The sequence below is a fragment of the Mustelus asterias genome, chromosome 15 (assembly GCF_964213995.1).
Source record: "Mustelus asterias chromosome 15, sMusAst1.hap1.1, whole genome shotgun sequence".
Classification (NCBI taxonomy): domain Eukaryota; kingdom Metazoa; phylum Chordata; class Chondrichthyes; order Carcharhiniformes; family Triakidae; genus Mustelus; species Mustelus asterias.
In genome coordinates, this window is record NC_135815.1 from 24,492,012 (window position 1) to 24,500,700 (window position 8,689).

Genomic DNA, 8,689 nt, shown 5'->3' on the forward strand with positions numbered 1-8,689 from the left:
AGGAGTAGGAGTTGGCAATTCAGCCCCTCGAGCCTGCTCTGTCATCAATACTATCATGGCTGATCTTGTCTCGACCTCAACTTCACTTTCCTGCCAGTTCTCCATAATCCTTCAGCCCATCACTAATTGAAAACCTGTCTAACTTCTCCTCAAGTTTACTCAATGTCCCGACATCCCCCCACTCTGGGGTAGTGAATTCCACACATTCACAACACTTTGAGAGAAGTAGTTTCTCCTCATCCCTGTTTTAAATCTGCTACCCTTTATCCTAAAGCTATGATCTCTTGTTCTAGATCACCCCACAAGAGGAAGCATCTTCTCTACATCTACCTTGTCGGTACCTTTTATCATCTTATATACCTCAATTAGATCTCATCTCATTCTTCTAAACTCTAGAGAGTATAGGCCTAAACTGCTCAATCTCTCCTCATAAGACAAACCCCTCATAGAATCATAGAATCCCTACAGTGCAGAAGGAGGCCATTCAGCCCATTGAGTCTGCACCAACAACAATCCCACCCAGGCCCTATGCCCGTAACCCCACATATTTACCCATTACTCCTTCTAACTTATGCATCCTGGGCCACTAAGGGGCAATTCAGCATGGCCAATCAACCTAACCTGTATATCTTTGGACTGTGGGAGGAAACCAGAGCACCCGGAGGAAACCCACGCAGACACGGGGAGAATGTGCAAACTCCACACAGTCACCTGAGTCGGGAATCGAACCTGGGTCCCTGGAGCTGTGAGGCAGCAGTGCTAACCACTGTGCCATCGTGTCGCCACTCATCTCTGGAATCAATCTACAACCTCCTCCAAATTGCCTCTACATCCATTTGTAAATTTCTTTTTTCCCCATTGCAACTTACTATCCCACCTATTTTAGTGTCATCTGCAAATCTGGCTATTGTACTTTCTGTCCTTGTATCCAAGTCATTAATGTAGATTGTAGATAGTTGGGGCCCAAGGACCGAGCCTGTGGCACAACACTAGTTATATCTTGCCAACCATAAAAAGACCCATTTATCCCGAATCTCTGCCTTCTGTTTGTTAGCTAGTCAAGCTAGCTAGTCCAAGCTAATAAATTGCCCCTAACCCCGTGTGATTTTTTTTACCTTATGTATTAACCTTTTGTGTAGCACTTTATCAAATGCATTCCTGAAGTCCAGAAATACTACATCTACATTATCCACTTGGCTTGTCACATCTTCAAAGAACTGCTGCCTCACAGTGCTAGGGACCTGGATTCAATTCCCAGCTTGGGTCACTGTCTGTGTGGAATCTGCACGTTCTCCCCGTGCCTGCGTGGGTTTCCTCCGGGTGCTCCAGTTTCCTCCCATAGTCCAAAAGACGTGCTGGTTAGGTGCATTAGCCATGCTAAATTCTCCCTCAGTGTACCCAAACAGGCGCTGGAGTGTTGTAACTAGGGGATTTTCACAGCAACTTCATCACAGTGTAAATGTAAGCTTACTTGTGACACTAATAAATATTTTAAAATTAGTCAAACACGAATTAGCCTTCATAAAATCATGCTGACTCTGATGGATTGTGTTTTGACTTTCCAAATGTCCTGTTATTACATCCTTAATAATGGAATCTAACAATTTCCTGATAATAGACATTAAACTAACTGGTCTAAAGTTCCCTACTTTCTGCCTCCCTCCCTTTTGGAATAAGGGCATTACATTCCAGTGTGGCAATGAGTGAGGCAGGTAGAGGGCTCGAGGAGGTAGGATTGCAGGATCCTCAGCCCTTGTCCTTGTCCAAAGGTTTGAGATTCTTGCTCATTGTGTGGACAAGAGCGGGGACTGTGGGGAGGACGAACAAACTGACCACAGCACTGTGATTCAGGGAGCCATTCAAGTGGGGGGAGAGAAGAGAAATGTAGTCATAATCAGTGATAATACAGTTAGGAGCTTAGACACTGTTCTCTGTGACCAGGATCAAGAGTCCCGTAAGTTGTGTTGCCCACCTGGTACCAGGGTTTGGAATATCTCATCTGGACTGCAGAGGAACTTGGAGTGGGAGGGTAAAGATCCAGTTGTCATTGTCCTAGTAGGTATCAACAACATAGTTAAAACATGGATAGAGGTTCTGCTGAGGGAATAAGAGCAACTGAGGGTTAAATTAAAAAGCAGAACCAAAAAGGTAATAATCTCCAGATTCCTACCTGAGCCACGAGCTAATTGGCACAGGGTCAATAAGATTAAAGAGGTAAATATGTGGCTCAAAGGCTGGTGTGGGAGAAATGGGTTCGAATTCATGGGACATTGGCACCAGTACTATGGAAAGAGGGAGCTGTTCTGATGGAATGGACTTCACCTGCATTCTGCTGGGACCAGAGTCCTGGCGAATCACATAACTCGGGATCCAGATAGGGCTTTAAACTAAGCACTGGAGGGGAGGGTTCGGCTGCATGGAAAATTAGAAATTCAAAATTACTTGAGAAGGTCGGAGTGCAGGTTAATGAAGAGGCAGATGGTTACCAGAAAATGAATGGAAGGGACAGAATGTGTGAACATCATTTCACAACAAGGAATTATACAAGAGATGGGAAAATTGATAATGGAACAAACTTAAAGGCTTTGTGGCTGAATAGTACAGAATTGGTCATCTCATAGGAACATGAAATCCAATTTAAAAGTTGAGTGAGTAATAGGGCTAGTCAATAGGTAGATGATGTTCTTCAATCTTCCATCCATAAAAGCATTTGGTGGGGTTTTGATACATTCCTGGAAACTATTCCCAGACATATTATCCACCTACTGAAATCCCCGTCATTTCACTGAATTATTGTCCTCCCACTCCAATCTCATGGATATTTCAAAAATTTCAATTAGACTGCTTACCATTGTCAAATAATATTCTGTGATACGCACGTGACATTGTTGCAAAATAGCCTGATTTTTCTGTGAAAATGCACAAAATAAAAACTATGCAAAAATAGCTTGAATTCTCCAAATTTTGTTGAGTGTTATTGCAGATTCCGATCCCAAAATTAAACTGATCTGTGCTACGGCTCTGGGAGTCCACGGATTTAACCAGCCTGTGTTAAAGAGAGCAAAGATCACAAACTTCTCTCTCTAGGTTCATACATGAAAATGGTCACTCAGGCGCGGTATCGGAGGGTGGGAGCAGTAAAGGCAAATACCAATGGGTTTAAAGAACAAAGAAAATTACAGCACAGGAACAGGCCCTTTGGCCCTCCAAGCCTGCGCCGACCATGCTGCCCGACTTAACTAAAAACCCCTACTCTTCCGGGGACCATATTCCCATCCTATCCATGTACTTGTCCAGATGCCCCTTAAAAGTCACTAGATTTTAGATCTGATCTGGGGAAAAGCACCAATGTCTGATATTCTTTCCACAAAGTGAAACCTATGACTACCTACTAATGAGTTTGAGTCAAAATATTTAACCTGAAACCAAATATATCTTCATTTAAAAATAATACTCCAATAAGACTCCAATAATTCCACCTCATCTACAGGCAAATAATCAGGGTTGGCAGTCAGCCATGTAATCATTCCAATTAACCAAGCACTAAGCTAGGAGCATTGTATAGGAATGTGAGAAAAAAGGAGCATGGGTAGGGAATTCAAGCCCTCAAGCCTGTGAGGTCTACACTTCCCGCTGCCCTGGAAAATCAGCCAGCATAATTGAGGACCCCATGCATCCTGGACATTCTCTCTTCCCCCTTCTTCCATCGGGAAAAAGATACAAAAGTCTGAGATCACGTACCAACCGACTCTAGGACAGCTTGTTCCCTGCTTTTTTAAAATTCATTTGTGGGACATGGGTGTCGCTGGCTGGCCAGAATTTATTGCCCATCCTTAGTTGCCCTTGGAGGGCAGTTGAGAGTCAACCACAATGCTGTGGATCTGGAGTCACATATAGGCCAGACCAGATAAGGACAGCAGATTTCCTTCCCTAAAGGACATTAGACTTCAGACTTTTGAATGGACCTACTTTATATTAAATTGATCTTTCTCTACACCCTGGCTATGGCTGTAACACTACATTCTACACTCTCTCCTTTCCTTCTCCCTTATGTACTCTATGAACGGTATACTCTGCCTGTACAGCGCGCAAGAAACAATACTTTTACTGTATCCCAATATATGTGACAATAATAAATCAAATCAAATTTGCTTAGATCACGGCTGATGTGAACCTCAGCTTCAAATTCCATATTTGATCCATATTATTCATATCCTGACCTAACAAAAAACCTGTTGATACCATTCATAAAATGTTAATCGTCCCAGCCTCCACAACCCTTCATGGGGCTGAATTCCAGATTTTCACTATGTGTAAAAAAACTACTTCTTGATGTCCATTCTAAATAGTTCTCAATTCCTTCACTAGAGAAAAAGATTTCTTTGTAATCACCAAATCTTTTATTGTTATAAAGATCTTGGTCAGTTGAGGCGAGACTGTGGCATAATGGTATTGTTGCTGGACTAGCAATCCAGAGACGCATGGCAATGCTCTGGGGACCTGGGTTCGTATCCCACCACGGCAGATGGTGAAATTTGAACTCAATAAATGAAAATCTAATGATGACCATGTAAAAACCCAGCTGGTTCACTTCCTCCCTTTAGGGGAGGAAATCTGCCATCCTTACCTGGTCTGGCCTACATGTGACTCCAGACCCACAGCAATGACCTCTGAAACAGCATAGCAAGCCACTCAGTTCAAGGGCAATTAGAGATGGGCAACAATGATGCCCACATCCCGTGAATGAATAAAATAAAAAGATTAGATTGTCCCCTCTACCTTAAATTCAAGGGACTCCAAAGGAGAAGTCTGTTATCTCCAGCCTGGAACATGTGGGAGAATTGCATAAATGAATAAGTGCTACACTTCCTGAGAGATATCGTAGACAGACCAACCCCAATGCACCTTGGCTTAACTTTGTCTGATCTGACTTATTTTGCCTAGCTCCAATTAAATGTTCATGTCCTGGTTCACACAAATCTGTTGGCTAGTCCTATATGTAATAAAACTTTGTAACAAGGAGTGTAAAAGATATTCCACTCTACAGATTGTTAACAAGGGTTGAAGTCTAATATTCAGTAATTAAACTTCGTGCACCTTTTGTTAGAAATATTCCTCACAAAGTATAAGCTGTTCCATTAACCTACAGGAAAGTCATTCATCAATTACAGACTGAAAGCTTTAGTCAAGTTTAATAGTTCTGAAGTAAATGATAAAAATCAGCAGTGTTTTCATCCAGTTTAGGAAGGTTAGGATCTATGATCTGTAGTTACAGAGGAATCTATACAGTACAGCAAACCCCACCAGCAATCACTGGAGATCAGGATTCACTGTTGTGAGTTTAATTTGATTTGATTTATTATTGTCACATTTATACAGTGAAAAATATTGTTTCTTGGGCGTTATACAGACAAAACATACTGTACATAGAGTACATCGGGGAGAAGGAAAGGAGAGGTTGCAGAATATAATGTTGCATTTATAGGTAGGATGAATAGAAAGATCAGCTTAATATATGATAGGACCATTCAAAAGTCTGATGGCAGCAGGGAAGAAAGTGCTCTTAAGTCGGTTGGTATGTGTTTTCAGGCTTTTGTATCTTTTTTCCCGACGGAAGAAGGTGGGAGAATGTCCGGGGTGCCTGGGGTCCTTGATTATGCTGTCTGCTTTTCCGAGGCAGAGGGACATGTAGACAGAGGCAATGGATGGGAGGCTGGTTTGCATGATGGATTGGGCTACATTCACAACCCTTTGTAGTTTCTTGCGGTCTTGGTCAGTGCAGGAGCCATACCAAGCTGTGATACATCCAGAAAGGATGCTTTCTATGGTGCATCTGAGGAGTGCTCGAAATTCCTCTTTGACATGGCTGTTGTGTAGCCATCATCTATTCCTGACTTAATTCAAGGTTATAATGGAATTGACTTCTTTGCTGAAATTGTTATAAAGCATAAAACGTATGCATTCAGGAAATCTCTCCGTTCTCATTGGCAGCAGCGATGGGGCATGAATGGCTGGAGAATTCCGGCAAATGTTGAGCCTTTAATATGTCAAATTCCATATTGGTGAAACAAGCCACCAATACGCAGGCTACTGGCTATGTAGAGAGTCATGATGTGGAGATGCCGGCGTTGGACTGGGGTAAACACAGTAAGAAGTTTAACAACACCAGGTTAAAGTCCAACAGGTTTATTTGGTAGCAAAAGCCACACAAGCTTTCGAGGCTCTGAGCCCCTTCTTCAGGTGAGTGGGAATTCTGTTCACAAACAGAACTTATAAGACACAGACTCAATTTACATGAATAATGGTTGGAATGCGAATACTTACAACTAATCCAGTCTTTAAGAAACAAAACAATGGGAGTGGAGAGAGCATCAAGACAGGCTAAAAAGATGTGTATTGTCTCCAGACAAGACAGCCAGTGAAACTCTGCAGGTCCACGCAACTGTGGGAGTTACAAATAGTGTGACATAAATTCTGATTCTAGGATCGCATGATAAAGACTCAGGAGGAAAAAAGCAGAAATATTTATGTGAAATAGTGTGACATAAACCCAATATCCCGGTTGAGGCCGTCCTTGTGTGTGCGGAACCTGGCTATCAGTTTCTGCTCCGCGACTCTGCGCTGTCGTGTGTCGCGAAGGCCGCCTTGGAGAACGCTTACCCGAATATCAGAGGCCGAATGCCCGTGACCGCTGAAGTGCTCCCCAACAGGAAGAGAACAGTCTTGCCTGGTGATTGTCGAGCGGTGTTCATTCATCCGTTGTCGCAGCGTCTGCATAGTTTCCCCAATGTACCATGCCTCGGGACATCCTTTCTTGCAGCGTATCAGGTAGACAACGTTGGCCGAGTTGCAAGAGTACCTGCAGAGTTTCACTGGCTGTCTTGTCTGGAGACAATACACATCTTTTTAGCCTGTCTTGATGCTCTCTCCACTCCCATTGTTTTGTTTCTTAAAGACTGGATTAGTTGTAAGTATTCGCATTCCAACCATTATTCATGTAAATTGAGTCTGTGTCTTATAAGTTCTGTTTGTGAACAGAATTCCCACTCACCTGAAGAAGGGGCTCAGAGCCTCGAAAGCTTGTGTGGCTTTTGCTACCAAATAAACCTGTTGGACTTTAACCTGGTGTTGTTAAACTTCTTACTGTATGTAGAGAGTCAGGATGGCCAAGTGGTCTAAGGCGCTGCGTTCAGGTCACAACCTCCTCTGGAGGCGTAGGTTCAAATCCCACTCCTGACATTGATTTTGGGGCAGCATGGTGGCACGGTGGTTAGCACTGCTGCCTCACAGCGCCAGGGACCCGGGTTCGATTCCTGGCGTGGGTCACTGTCTGTGCGGAGTCTGCACGTTCTCCCCATGTCTCCGGATGCTCTGGCTTCCTCCCAGTCCGAAAGATGTGCATTGGTCATGCTAAATTCTCCCTCAGTGTACCTGAACAGGTGCTGGAGTGTGGCGACTAGGGGATCTTCACTGTAACTTCATTGCAGTGTTAATGTAAACCTATTTGTGACACTAATAAATAAGAAAAGGATAGCATGGTTATTATATATAATCCATAATGGTTTCAAACCACTGGTTCTGTAAACACAGTGTGACAAATGTTTTTTTTTGTAAAGCAATTCTAGATTTTATTCTTGTGCTATAGGTATTTCACTCATATCATGTTTTAATCACCATTTACTAGTTTGCAATCTGCAGTGGATATTGTACAAAAGGGAGCTCTGTTGATTGAGAAAAAGGTTGAATCTGAAGCTCTATAAATCAGATGATTGAGTCCATTTCATTAAGTGTTGAATTAAGTACAGGGTGTGCTTACCCTCTGTCCTGCTATTGATATCCTGATGAAGAAGAAAATAAAAAGCTTGGCGACCTCTGTAACTGCCTGAAATTTGATTGATGCTCCTTTGACTTGTTTGCCAGAAGAAACTTTGAGCCCAGCCAAAAAGCCAGGTTATCCTTTTAAGATCCAAAGTGCTAGCGCTATGAACTGGGAAAAGGTTGGCTTGACAATTTCATTAGTAAACTCTGACTCATCTGTCTGTACTGTGGCTCAGTTGGTAACACTCTCATATCTGAGTCATAAGATTCTGGGTTCAATTCCCACTGATTTGATTTGATTTATTATTGTCACATGTATTGTTATAAAGTGAAAAGCATTGTTTCTTGAGTGCTATGCAGACAAAGGATATTGTACTAAGAGAAGGAAAGGAGAGGGTGCAGAATGTTGCGTTACAGTTTTAGCTAGGATGTAGAGAAAGATCAGCTTAATATAAGCTTAACGGGTGGCACGGTGGCACAGTGGGTAGCACTGCTGCCTCACAGTGCCAGGGACCCGGGTTCGATTCCTGGCTTGGGTCACTGTCTGTGTGGAGTTTGCACGTTGTCTGCATGGGTTTTCTCCGGATGCTCCGGTTTCCTCCCACAGTCTGAAAGGCATGCTGATTCGGTGCAGTGACCCGAACAGGCGCCGGAGTGTGGCAACTAGGGGAATTTCACAGTAACTTCATTGTAGTGTTAATGCGAGCCTTACTTGTGACTAATAAATAAACTTCAAACTTTAAAGTAGGTTCATTCAAAGGTCTGATGGCAGCAGGGAAGAAACTGTTCTTGAGTCGGCTGGTATGTGATCTTAGACTTTTCTTGAGCATCTTAAATTTTAATCAGTCTACATTGGGGAGAGGGATGGAGT

At 42.9% G+C, this 8,689-nt stretch overlaps 1 non-coding gene across 1 annotated transcript; it reads left to right on the forward strand.

The window, feature by feature from the left end:
- The first annotated feature begins 7,156 nt into the window (after positions 1-7,156).
- trnal-cag (transfer RNA leucine (anticodon CAG)) lies at positions 7,157-7,239 on the forward strand. The gene has a single exon. It is a non-coding gene; the product is annotated as a tRNA-Leu (tRNA).
- The last annotated feature ends 1,450 nt before the right edge of the window (positions 7,240-8,689 follow it).